Below are 14,444 nucleotides of genomic sequence, written 5' to 3'. Positions count from 1 at the left end.
TAGCCAAACTGTGGAGGGAGCCTCGGTGTCCATCGAAAGATGAATGGATAAAGAAGATGTGGTTTATGTATACAATGGAATATTACTCAGCTATTAGAAATGACAAATACCCACCATTTGCTTCGAAGTGGATGGAACTGGAGGGTATTATGCTGAGTGAAGTAAGTCAGTCGGAGAAGGACAAACATTATAGGGTCTCATTCATTTGGGGAATATAAATAATAGTAAAAGGGAAGGGAGAAGAAATGGGTAGGAAATATGAGAAAGGGAGACAACATGAGAGATTCCTAACTCTGGGAAACGAACTAGGGGTGGTGGAGGTGGAGGAGGGCGGGGGTGGGGGTGACTGGGTGACGGGCAGTGAGGGGGACACTTGACGGGATGAGCACTGGGTGTTATTCTGTATATTGGCAAATTGAACACCAATAAAAAATAAATTTATTATTAAAAAAAAGAAGTTCATAAAAAAAAAAAAAAAGCCGGATCCAGCTTACGGCCACCCCCACCCCTACCCCACCCCCAGCGGCCCGGGGCTCGTTCACCCAGCGAGAGCGTGCAGAGACCTGGAGATGAGGGGCCCAGGCCAGGGCCGCCAGCCACAAAGCCAAAGGGGACCTCGCAGCAAAGGTCACCAGGTCTCCGCACAGGGGCGCTCGCTAGGCCCCCTCGCTGCGGCTGTCGTGGGGCACAGGTGCCTGCCGCCGCCGGGGCGCTCGGCTGGGGCTTCAACAGAATCAGCTCGGGATGCGCTACGGAAAGGCCAAGCTGCGGAGCCGTCTGCCTCTCCCTGAGCCTCAGTGGAAGTCTTGTTTGCCGAGTTCAGGGACAGACTGAAACCGAGCCCTTTGGGGGGGGGGGGCGCTCAACCCCAGGCTGTGGTCTCTGGTGCCCTCTCGCGGCAATGGGCTGATTCGGGCTCTGACTGTCTCTCCTGGGTCTACACCCCACCATCCGCACACAGGGCTGGATCTTAGACACAGGTGCGCAGAGAGCCCCAGGAATCCTGTACCCAGGCATCCATAAAGACCAAGCCCCGAGAGCTTCCACAACCTCTTCGATGCAAGATCCAAAGGAAACGTCTCCCTCCAGCCTCGGAAGAACCCTCGCTCTCTGTTCTCTGCGACACTACCCTTCTGGTTTGCCTCTTTTGGAAAAAGGATGGTTGCATGAAGACGCACAGGGAGCAGAAGCAGGTTTAGTCAGGTCGGACTAAACTGTAGAGAAGGGGGGGGTTAGCCTCTAGGAGTTGGTAGGGACAGAATCTGGGAAACGGGGGGCAGGGCTCTGCAAGCGTGGCAGGGGGAGCAGAGGCGGGGAGGGCGGTGTGCAGGGAGGAGGCAGGGCAGGGAGGTGCTCCAGGATGCCTGCACCTGGTTAGGCCCCCACGATCCTCCTCTGCGCCCCGCTGCGGGGGGCGCTGCGCCAGGGGGACAGGGTGCACCCGGGGGAAACGGGCCTACGGAGCCCATCACACAGGCACGGCCCTCTGAGAACAGGAACCGCCCCAGGGATGCCCAAGCTTCCCAAAGACCTTCCTGCCTCCTGAGGCATCAAGCCTGGTTTCCCCACAGGCAGGCAGTGAGGTTTGTCTTTAAAATATTTTCAGGGGACACCTGGGTGGCTCAGCGGTTGAGCGTCTGCCTTTGGCTGAGGCCATGATCCTGGGGTCCCAGGATCAAGGCCTGCATCAGGGTTCCTGCAAGGAGACTCTTCTCCCTCTGCCTGCATCTCTGCCTTTCTGTGTGTGTGTCTCTCATGAATAAATAAATAAAATCTTAAAAAAAAAAAAAAAACATTTTCAGGCATTTCTGTAACTGTTAAGTTACCTGTGTCATTATATTAACCATTTCAATAGCAAGGGACCCAAAGTGGCTACAATAGCTCCGTGGGGTTTTAAACGTTCTTCCATTTAAAGGAAAGAGTAAGGCAATGTCACCAGTAGGTAGCTGCTGCTGAAACTGGAGCGCTTCAGGCTCGTTCTCAGGAGGTGGGAGACAAGCTTGCTTTCTCTCAAGCTCACAGCCAGGCCAAACCTTCCCCCTCCACTAGCTCAGGCTTGACCCTGCGCCTAATGGCCACCCCCATGGGGATGGGGGACATGCAGTGGTTTTTATCCTGTCTCTACTTGGGAACCAGATGTAAGACTCAAATTTCAATTTAGACTCCGTGCACCTCTTAACACCTGAAATGGGGTGAGACATACCATAGGTCGTGTTTGAAGGCAATGGTTGGGAAACATTAAACCACTCTACTGACTCCAGTCCATTCGATAAACTAGTTCCTGCTAGGCAGTAGATGACAAAAGCCTGTAGCTCCTCAAGAATTTCCCTTAGAAAATGCTCCTCTGGAATAAATTAGATCCCAGGGCTCAGAGCAACCTAGCAGGTGGCTAGGAGGTGCCCCCTCTGAGGCTGAAATGAAAGACTCAGATGGTTTAAGGAAAGATATGGTTTCTGCAGTAGAATCCTGGGAACCGCCTCCCCCGGGATAACCACAGGTGTAGGGCAGCGTCATCGACATCCTGAGAGATCCTTCACTGAACCCACCTGAGCTCAGTTCAACGAAACAGACCCTTAGCATCTCTAGCTACTAGGATGGGGCAGTGCTAACTCTTCGGGCGATATTACAGAGCTGTGGCTCCAGCCAGGTATGATTTCACCCACGCTGCCCTCCCTCTCTGTCCCCAGGGGATATTTGACAATGCTTGGAGACATTTTTGGTTGTCACAACAGGGGTGTGGGGTACTACTGGCATCTCGTGAGCAGAGGCCAGAGATGCTGCTAAGCATCCTCCAGGGCACGGGACAGCCCCCACAACCACAGAACCCCCCAGTCCAGAATGCCAGTAGTCCCGAGGTTGAGCAGCTCTGCCGGAGAGAAAGAACTGGGAGCATCCGGGCAATGAGAGCACCAGAGGTGTTGGAAAATAAAGGTGCCCGTGCCCCATCCCAAACACAGTAAGAGAATCTCTAGGTGTGAGTGCTGGGATCTGCATTTTAATGTTTACAGAGGGTTTTGTGGTTTTGTTTTCATTTTAAGTAGGCCCCACACCCAGCACAGAGTCCAACATGGGCTCAAACTCATGACCCTGAGATCAAGACTGAGCTGAGATCAAGAGTCAGGACACTTAGCTGACTGAGCCCCCCAGGCGCCCTTCAGAGGGTTTTAATGTGCACCCAAGTTTGAGAATATAAGCTACCAGGTCCCTCTAGTGGCAGGAGTGAGACCTTGAGGGGAAGGGCTGGAGGAAAGACTGTTAACAGTGAAGAGAAGTAGCTAAAATTAACAAGACAGGAAACAAATGTTGGTGAGGATGTGGAGAAAGGGGACCCCTCTTGCACTGTTGCTGGGAAGGCAAGCTGGGGCAGCCACCCTGGAAAACTGTGTGGAGTTTCCTCAAAAAGTTAAAAATAGAGCTACCCTACGACCCAGCAATTTACTCGTGGGCATTTACCCCAAAGATGCAAATGTAGTGAAATGAAGGGGCACCTGCACCCCAATGTTCATTGAAGCAATGTCCGCAATAGCCAAACTATGGAAGGAGCCACGATGCCATTTGACAGATGAATGGATGAAGAAGATGTGGTCTATATACACGATGGAATATTACGCAGCCATCAGAAAAGACAGATATCCACCAGTTTGCCTCGATATGGATGGAACTGGAGGGTATTATGCTGAGTGAAATAAGTCAATCGGAGAAGGACAAACATCATATGGTTTCACTCATACGGGGAATATAAAAAATAGTGAAAGGGACTATAGGGAAAGGAAGGAAAATGAGTGGGAAAAGTTAGAGAGGGGGACAGACCATGAGAGACTCTTAACTCTGGGAAACAAAGGGTTGAGGAAGGGGAGGCGGGCGGAGGGATAAAGTCACTGGGTGACAGGCACTGAGGGGGGCACATGATGGGATGAGCACTGGGTGTTATGCTATATGTTGGCAAACTGAATTTAAATAAAAACAAATGTTAAATTGAAAAAAAGAGAGAGAAGTGGTAGTAACCTCAGTGATAACCACTCCGGGGACCACAATCTGGGCTCAATGCTTTAAACATATGAGCACTTGGCCTCAGGTGGTGGGGCCTGTCAAATCTTGCTCCCTAGCCCGGACGTCGGCACACACCCAGAGAACCTGGGTCACCGGCCTGAGCAAGTGCCACGAGGCAGTGGCAAAGTCTGCCGCCGACACCTGAGTGGGTTCTACCTAGGGCCCCCCTGCTCAGCAGTGGCCCCCTGGTGCTCCTACACTGCTTCGGGGGAGGCAGAGAAGGTCCATGAAATGAGAGTGAACAAAACTTCAAGGAAGAGACTGCCTCGGAGGGTCGGAAGGCTTTCACTGCAGAGGAGGGAAGGGGACAGGAGCGCAGAGCAAAGCCAGGCCCCACCCGGGTCCTAAATGTGACCCCTCTCCCTCTTGCCTCAGGGCCCTTGCTCGGCTAGTAGGAGGATTTGCAAGCTCTTGATTTTCTCTTGTTTTGTTTTTTTTCTGAAATCTGAACTCAAAGCTACTGCCCTGATTATCTTCCATTAGATTTACTCTTTTTTTGTTTGTTTAATAATAAATTTATTTTTTATTGGTGTTCAATTTGCCAACATACAGAATAACACCCAGTGCTCACCCCGTCAAGTGCCCTCCTCAGTGCCCGCCACCCAGTCACCCCCACCCCCCGCCCTCCTCCCCTTCCACCACCCCTAGTTCGTTTTTCCCACAAATTATTTTTAAAAATATTCCACGACATATGAATACATGAAACAGCTGAGTTTTGTCTGGATCGCCAGGTTCTGCGTAGATGTGAAGTATGACGGCGTGCCATCTATAGCGACGTGAGCACACCAGAATTCAGATGTCACCGAAGTCTGGTTCTCTCGATGCCGAAATACATTTTCTCAAGATGCTTAAAATTCATGCTTTAGCTGTTGTCGACCGGCAAATTTCTCTAGAGAGCCCACGTCTGCTAAATCATAGTCCTTTATTTTTTTTTCTGCTGATCCTTGAGATGTGATTCATGTTCTCATGTTAATGTTTATGATATGGCATGATTTGAGAATAATTTTTATTATAAAATAATAATAATTTTATATTATTATTTTTATAAGTTTATAATTATATAAATAATTTTATAAATAATAAATTATATAAATAATTTTATAATTTTTTATAATAAAAATTATTTTATAAATACCAGTGTTGTAAACTGTCTATTTCATACACCTGCTTGAAATTTCATTTTATTAATTCAGCCAGGGTTGGGATTCAGGCTTAGTAAGGTAGGGTGCAATGTTTAAGGAGCCCCTCCATCTCAGGATTGTGCAAACCCCAAGCCTAAGTGTGAGTGCCTCCTTAAATATTTGCCCTGGGTGCCTACTTTGCCTCACCCTAGTTCTGGTCTTGAAGTCAACGTATGTACATTTATTGACCACCTATTATGTGCCACACGACAGTAGTGAATGAGACAACCAAAGTCCCTTCCAGGAGTTTCCATTCCTCAGGGTGGTTCTGACTTTGTTGAATTCGAACTACAGATGATTTTCCAGACATTGCAACTGGCTTATTCTAAGATCATTCCAATCTTCTTTCTCTGCCACATTCCACCTTCAGTTGGGTGGCCCTGTGAATGAGTTCTGGCCAGAGACTCAACTGAACATACTGAGGACTCTAAGAGAGCCCCTCCGTCTTGTTTGCCTCTTCCTGCCTTGAACAAGAATACAATGTCTGGAGATATGGCAACCTTTGTAGTCATGAGGAAAAAGAGAACCACAGAGATACCAACTTACAGCCTAAGATCACTGTGCTGCGGAACCGACTCAGCAACTGACTCCACACTCTTGTCAAGAGAGGAACCTAAGCCCTGGTTTGCTTAATGCACAGTCGGTCAGGTTCTCTACTACGGCCAAAAGTATTTCTAACTGATACAATGGGCAAAAGTTTATCCACACCGGGCTTGGGATGACCTTTACCTGGGTAAGTAACCAGCAATCCTGTGTGAGGAGAGACTTGGCTGCCCCTCAGAAGCGGAAGGGGGGATAAACCAACTCCATTATGACCTGTTCTCTCAGTAATATTTTATCAGCATTTAGCAACCTCTGCAGCATTTTTGGCTACGAAGAGAGTGAGAACCACTGTTTAGTCTGATATCCGAGGGCCTATGTAACTAACACAATGGGATACCAGGTTTACAGGATACAGAGGTCCCTGGGTTACAAGATCCTTATAATGAGCGTCCCCCTGAGAATCTCTGCAGGCAGGAGCTGTCGTAATAACACTCTCCTTGCTGTCTCCCCCATCTTGCTCTGCCTTGAGTCCCTGGGGTTTTTACCAAGAAATTGCTTGCAATCTATTCTGGTCAGGGAGCCTGCTACATGAAAGCTCTTAAAGAAGCAGAGTAAGAAAAGATCTAAGCTGCACAAAAGTAAGCAAAGATTCGTCTCAATTTGTGTACAAAATGCAAAAAAGAATTTAAAAAAAGAAAACTTTTGTTCCAAACTCCCTGGTTTCAGCGACTGTGCTCTTAGAACCAACCAGGCAATGTTCCAATATCCCATTTTTCAGGTGCCATGAGACCTTGGCCTCAGTGATTTCAAACCCACCGTGAAGACAAACCCCAACTTTTTATTTTCCACTACTTTCAGATGGGAATGAAGGTCTGACTACCATTTCTATTTTTGCAACATTCGTGGCCAAAAGCACTCACTTAGTAACTATTTTAGGTCACTTAAAATGCTTCCTTTGGAGTCATTGGTATGTTTAATGTTTATTTTATGGCCACTTAGAAATCCAGCCAATTAGTTGCATCTTGAAGGCTCTTAACTGATACTTCCAGAAAACCAAGAAGTGTTTATGGGTAGAAATCCAATGTCACAGGGACAGCATCGGACAGGAATTGTATCCGGCTACTCTTAATAGAAATAGATCATTGTCTCTGAAAAGATAGAGGTTTATTTTCCTCTCATGTAAACGAAGTCGGGAGGCATTTCAAAGAGTTTATGTCCCAAGAAACTACTATCTCTCTACCTCACCATTGTTTTTATCTTCAGAGTTGCCTGAAGTTACAAAAGAACCATAGCTGTTCCCACCTTTACACCCACACCTCAGGCAACAGACAAGAGCAAGGGCAAGAAGAGTACTTGGTAGCTCAGTCCTCCCTCCATGATAGCTCCCCAGGACTCCACCCAACTCCTCCCACTGAAATGTCATTGGCCAGTCCTGCAAAGGAGGGTGGTGCTATGGTCTGAATGTTTATGCTCCTCCAAAATCTATAGGTTGAAATCTAACTCCCACAGTATTAGGAGGTGGGGCCTTTGGGAGGTACTCAAATCAGGAGGGTAGAGCCTTCAGGAATGTGATTAGTGCCTTCTGAAGGAAGCTCCTCGAGATCCCTTTCCCCTTCTAGCACCCAAGGAGAGCGCAAAGGTGCTGGTTCTGTGCCAGGGAGGGGGCCCAGATCTTGGTGTCTTGATCTTGGATTCCTAGTCTGCAGAATTATGAGAAATAAACTTGTTTTATAAGCTACCCAGTCTGTGGTATTTTGCTATAGCAACCCAAACACATCAAGAGAGCTGAGAAAGCTAATTTTGGGGCTGGGTACTTTGCCATCCTTCAGGTTGTGTTTATAAAGAAGAAGAAACTGGCAATTGAGTGAGCAACTGGCAGTTTCTGCCACTGTTGGCAGAAGAAAGGGAGTCCTTCTAGAAAGTAAGTGTGTGAGCACATCCAGATCAGTTTACTCCAGGACATTTGTGTGAAGCAACCAGATCACCCCGATGCAGGAGACTGATGTGAATCCTGGAATCAGAAGTTAGCGCATTGATGATTTCTGAGCTCTCAACCTCCGTTCCTCCAAAGAAAATAAGATCCACCTTTCCCTGGGCAGTTATCAAGAAGACCCTGAGTTTAGGCCAGCATAACCTAAAATGATTTAGATCTGGGGACTTCAAATCACAGCCCACGGGCCAAATTTGCCCCCTTGACCTAGTTTTGTAAATAAACTTTTATTGGAAAACAGCCACACACATTCGTTTATGGATTATCTGTGGCTGGTTTCATGCTACAACATCGAAGTTTGATAGTTGCCATGGAGACCTCTGGCCCACAAAGCCTGAAATATTAGTATGACACTGGTTACATTCCTCTTTCAATCTTTTCAACCCTATGCCACTCTGCTCCACACCTTGTCTTAAAAATCACAGCTCCTCTTTTTAGTTCATGGATCTGCAATGGTCCCTCCTTCCTAGACTGCCTCTAGCTATCTCCCTTCAAAGCCCAAGACCTGAAGGAGCCTCTCATTTCTCCACTTTCTCACGTTCCATTCATCCTTCAGTCTACTGCAGTCTGGTCTCCACTGTCCCTCCACCAAGCATTCTCTCAGGAGCCACTGCCAACCTGATGGCCAACTTCAACAGTCATGTCTAGTTTCTTTCTTTTTTTTTTAAATAAATTTATTTTTTATTGGTGTTCAATTTGCCAACATACAGAATAACACCCAGTGCTCATCCCGTCAAGTGCCCCCCTCAGTGCCCGCCACCCATTCACCCCCACCCCCCGCCCTCCTCCCCTTCCACCACCCCTAGTTCATTTCCCAGAGTTAGGAGTCTTTACGTTCTGTCTCCCTTTCTGATATTTCCCACCCATTTCTTCTCCCTTCCCTTATATTCCCTTTCACTATTATTTATATTCCCCAAATGAATGAGAACATATAATGTTTGTCCTTCTCCGATTGACTTACTTCACTCAGCATAATACCCTCCAGTCCCATCCACGTTGAAGCAAATGGTGGGTATTTGTCGTTTCTAATGGCTGAGGAATATTCCATCGTATACATAAACCACATCTTCTTTATCCATTCATCTTTCGATGGACACCGAGGCTCCCTCCACAGTTTGGCTATTGTGGACATTGCTGCTAGAAACATCGGGGTGCAGGTGTCCCGGCGTTTCATTGCATCTGTATCTTTGGGGTAAATCCCCAGCAGTGCAATTGCTGGGTCGTAGGGCAGGTATATTTTTAACTCTTTGAGGAACCTCCACACAGTTTTCCAGAGCGGCTGCACCAGTTCACATTCCCACCCACAGTGTAAGAGGGTTCCCTTTTCTCCGCATCCTCTCCAACATTTGTGGTTTCCTGCCTTGTTAATTTTCCCCATTCTCACATGTCTAGTTTCTATTTCACTTTGCCCAGCAGTTGACTCTATTGATCATTCTGCCTTAAAACTTTTCTCTCAATGTCTATGAATCTTACTTTCCTCTGACTCCCTTCCTCTCAAGTCTGACCTATTTTGCCCCTCCCTTGTCTTCCGCCTCCTTTTTAAAATGCTACTGTTTCTTGGGATTTGGTTTATTTATCCTCATCACGCTCTCATGCCATCTCGTGGCCATTTTAGCCACATCCACTGACGGAATGCTGGCTCCCAAATCTTTATTTCAACTCATGCATTGTGCTAGCTTCAGAGTCAGATTTCAAACTTCCCACAAAACATGTGCACTTCAATGACCTACAGACGTCTCGGGATTAATGTTCCAGAGCCAAGTTCATTATCTTTTCCTCCTGTTCCTTGCCTCAGGAAATGACATCACCATCTCCCCAGGTCATTCACTGAACATTACCCTAGACTCCTTCTCACCCTCTACATGAATCAGCAGCCAAGTCCTGTAGAATTTCACCATCCTGACATCCCTTGCCTCTCTGTTCTCTCCCTCCCCTCCATTGCCATGGATACAACCTTAGTCCAGGACCTGGTCACCTCTCATTTCCACTATTGAAATTTCCTCTTAATTATTTCCTTTTCACTAGTCTTCCCCCTCCTTCCATCCTTCCTCCAGATGATTGTCAAAGCAATCTTTACAAAATGGAAATCTGAACTTCACATTCTCATCAAAAACCCTTTGGTGTGCAGGTAAAGAGCAAACATCTTAGCATTTAAGGTACACATTGGCCCTACCTTTCTCTCCAGCCTTATTTCTTGCAATTCTCCACCCCTTTAAAATCTATTCTGCATTTATAAGGACTCACATTCCCCAAACACACTATGGTATCCTGTCCCCGTGCCTCTGTACACACAGCTCCGCATTAAGGAACACCCTCCCTCGCTTGCTGGCCTGCAGAAGTCCTATTCTTCCCTGTACAGTCACTACGGTGACGCCTCACATAACCATTCTCACCAGAGTGAAGCAGCTCGCATCTTTGCATAATCTGTGCAAAAGCCAGTGTCCACGTTGAACCATGCTGTAACTCCTCGCTTTCAGAACTGCCTCTCCCAGACTGTAAGGTTCTTAAGGGCAAAGCTTGTAAACTTTGGGTGTCTATCATCAGCACTTAGCACGATGCTACTAGATTACTATTGGAATTGACCAATGCTATTACTATTAGATCACTGCTATTTGAATGTAAATAGAAATGAATATCCACAATTTAAATCTCAATATTTAAGATGCACAATTATGAAATAAAGACATTTCTATCATAAGATGATTTTGGTTAAAAAAAAAAAAGAGCTTTAAAAACAGGAAAAAAATTCATCTACTTAGTATGATTTAACTACACCCCAGACTGAAGGGAAGATAAACAGTATTGCTATTTACCAAAGCCCATCTCAATTTTGTGATCAATCAAATCAACTCTACAATTTTTGGCAAGCTGTGCCCAGCCCACTTTATTTTTTTTTTTAAGATTTTATTTATTTATTTATTCATGAAAGATACAGAGAGAGAGAGAGAGAGAGGCAGAGACACAGGCAGAGGGAGAAGCAGGCTCCATGCAGGGAGCCCGATATGGGACTTGATCCCGGGTCCCCAGGATCAGGCCCTGCGCTGAAGGTGGCCCTAAACCACTGAGCCACCCAGGCTGCCCCCCCCTCCCCCAACCCACGTTAATAAGAATTCTGTTTCTTATCTAAGTGGTCAGTTCAGCAGAGTAAGGCAGAAATAGCACATTTTTAAATGTCAGAAAAACCAACATCTGAATCAAAGCTCAGTCTCTTAATTGCATTATGACTTGGAGATATTTAATCTTCTCGAAGCTCAGCATTTTCAATGGTTATGCAGGCTAATTGAAGCAATTCACCCAAACTCTTCACACTTTGATACCGCATACATTGCCACTGCTCAGTGGTGTTTATTTCCTTCCCCTTTACAGAATAAAGGTGATTTTTGTGCCTTTTTATCTGAGCCCCTCTTCACAAAGATGACAAAAGCCTCCCCAGAACCACTCTATTTTCTCCCTAGACTGACAACCAAGAACTCTCATCAACTGTTGGTTTTCTCTTTCAAAAGTAATATCTTTCATTTTCTCTTTCTCTCTCTCCACCGCCCCATCATTTAGCTAAAACTAAATAAAGTGATCAAGTCAACATAATAGATGAAAAACATCGATTTACCTTAAATGTTAACCTGCTGCCACCAGTTGATGGGAACTGAAACTATCTCCCAAAGCGTGCCTGGAAGGGCTCAGCCCCTAGCATCCCTCCCCCAGGTCTCCTTCCCCTCACCTTCCCCCCAGGATCTTGTTGGCAGGCAGCCCTCTTGACGCTGATTGCCCAGTGTAGAATCACTGAAGCAGAGTCACAGCCTGATTGGCTCAGTTCACTATCAATCCCTAACCTGGCCCAGCCTTTTCTCAAGTTTACACTTTTGTTGCCTAGGACCTGTGGTAGCTGTGAAAGCCCAAGCGGCTTGCCTGAGAGGGAAGGCAGCAGGAAATGTAGCTGGCAATTGTTTGGTTTCCAGGACGGCATCAAAACTTGCCTCATAAGTTGTATGAAATAACGTTCAGCAAATTGTCTTACTCTACAAGACATAGCCTTCCTGCCCTTCTGTCATCTCCAGAGGACATCCTGCTAGGGTGTCTCATTATCTGTCAGGTGAGACTTAAAACCTCAACACACAGGAGATGCTAGGTGTAATTCTAGGTGATTCAAAGCCCTCTCTCCTTCTCTGCATGCTCACACGGACAGGATGTCATTCCCTACTGTTTCCACCCTTGGTGTCATCTTTTCTCCTTTCTTCTCCTCTTCTCACTTCCCTTTTTACACTTGTTCCTTAGCAATGAGTTTGCCAGATTAGAAGCAGTCTAATGCCCTGTTTAGAAAACAGTACCTAACTCATGCTCTCCTTCATTCTTGTACCCATGACATCCACCCTACCTCATTTCCACCCCTTCTCTCACTTCCATCATGGAGTAGTCCAAAGAAATTAGGACTCTAATGATGAAGACCGGAGTTCCATGTTCTATTCTGCATCGTTCATTATATGTATTCTCAGGCAAGTGTGGCCATTGATTTCTACAATCTCTACAGAAGACATCATATTTGTCTTGTCCAATTCTCACTCTCGCCCTGGAGATCAAGAAGGTAATATTCTCTGTGGATTTTAATGAAGACTTGCCTTGTTTGAAGGAATTTCCAGCAGAGTGTGATTTGAGGAACAAGAAGGGGCCACTTGCTAAATAAGTTGTCTCTCTTTTAGGATAAATGCTGCTTTTAGAAGGCCTTTCTCTATGGTGTATGACACCTACCAAGCATTAAAAGCTATTGACACTGACAGGGTATTTGATGTGCAATCCACCTTCACCCCAGGATAGGACTATCTTCCCCCATACACCATTAGCTTTTCATCCAAAAACATCCCTCCTTACTGCAGCTGACCTCAAGGTACTAAGCTGTATTATTTCATTTTCACTAAATGTAATTGCTAAGCTAAACTAACCACTGAGATAAGATGCACTGTCAGTGACAGATAAATCTACCTTGCAATTAATCAGTAAGACTGTGGGAAGCCCCGTGAGAGGACCAGGATACTCTGGATCATCTTTGCCTCTTCCAAAGTGCCCAGCATAGTGCCTTGCACAAACACGAAATTGGGCAATGTTGGCTGAATCAAATTGTTGAACTGGGTAAATACACTTATATTAAGGACATTCAAAATATGAAACCGGGCAGCCAGGGTGGCTCAGGGGTTTAGCGCCACCTTCAGCCCAGGGCATGATCCTGGAGACCCAGGATCAAGTCCCACGTGGGGCTCCCTGCAGGGAGCTTGCTTCTCCCTCTGCCTGTGTCTCTCATGAATAAAAAAATAAAAATCTTTAACAAAAAAAAAAAAAAAAAAAAAACATGAAACTTCTAGCTAGTTCCCTGAACTAAGTAGAAGTTTAAGACAACTAGTATTCCATTTACCTCCTTTTTCAAAGATAATTGGTTGACATTTAAACAAATAACCATCTCACAGTAGCCTGCAATTAGGACATGATGAACCAACAGAAGACTGACATAGGGGAGGAATCACATCCATAGAGCACTGTCTGTAGGAACCAATATGTGAATGTGGTCAGTGCTAATGTAGAAACAGATAAGTGGAAGACTCACTACAAAATGAAAGGAAACATAGATGCAGATTAACTTCATTTCAGCATCTTAAAATATACCTCTAAGTACATGTATTTTATATGTAGATACTGTGTCATGTTTCATGCCCATTAAAGATAAACAAATAGTTTGCCTGTGTTTATCATTTATCAAATGTGTTAAGGTTATAATTATGGAAAGACTCCAGGTCCTACTCACAAAATAAACTTGAATTAAATCTAATATATGAACCTGATCCCTTCATCTGCTTACATTCATTAGTCCTTTCATTCTTCAAGAAATAACCCCCCCCCCCCAATTCTTATACACACATATCTCTTCTCTCTTCAAAACCACACTAGCTCTACTACTTTAAAATTACTGAAATGTAGGGATCCCTGGGTGGCGCAGCGGTTTGGTGCCTGCCTTTGGCCTAGTGCGCGATCCTGGAGACCCAGGATTGAATCCCACATCGGGCTCCCAGTGCATGGAGCCTGCTTCTCCCTCTGCCTGTGTCTCTGCCTCTCTCTCTCTCTCTCTCTATCATAAATAAAAAAATAAAAATTAAAAAAAAATTACTGAAATGTATTTGCATTGTCAATTATACTCAAATGCAAAAATAATTCATGAACACTACATTTTAAGGGACTCCACAGAAAGGCACTGAAGAACACATCTCACACATAGAGATTTTTAAATCAATTTTAAAGTATAATTTATATTCAATAAACTGCATCCATTATATGGATAGAACACAAATGTTACTCCATTCACTTATTAATGGGCATGTAATTTTTTCTTAGTCTGGAGTTATTATAAATAAAGTTATTATGAACATTGTGGACAGATTTCCACATGGACAGAGGCTTTCATTAACTTGAGTAAATACCAGAAGTGGAATGGCTGGATCATGTGGTCAGTATGTGCTGAACTGAGAAATTGTGAAGTGATTTTCCTGTGTGGCTGCACTATTTCACACCCCCTCTCAGTAATGGAATGGATGTGAGCCCCAGTAGCTCCATCTTCTTGCTAACTACTCATATGATCAGTCTTTTTAATTGTAGCTGTTCCAGTAGATGTGCTGTGACACTGTGGTTTTATTTTGTATTTC

General features: G+C 45.3%; 1 protein-coding gene across 2 annotated transcripts in view; it reads right to left on the bottom strand.

Moving 5' to 3' along the window:
- The window catches only part of CAPSL (calcyphosine like), a 34,592-nt gene extending 23,109 nt beyond the window's left edge, over positions 1-11,483 (bottom strand). For both annotated transcript variants that reach the window (XM_038535325.1, XM_038535327.1), the window contains exon 1: positions 11,372-11,483. The gene's annotated coding sequence lies outside the window, so the exon portion shown is untranslated. The remainder of the gene's footprint in view (positions 1-11,371) is intronic.
- Positions 11,484-14,444: the final 2,961 nt, after the last annotated feature.

Source organism: Canis lupus, chromosome 4, assembly GCF_011100685.1.
Source record: "Canis lupus familiaris isolate Mischka breed German Shepherd chromosome 4, alternate assembly UU_Cfam_GSD_1.0, whole genome shotgun sequence".
Classification (NCBI taxonomy): Eukaryota; Metazoa; Chordata; class Mammalia; order Carnivora; family Canidae; genus Canis; species Canis lupus.
This window is presented reverse-complemented; position numbering and strand designations above follow the sequence as displayed.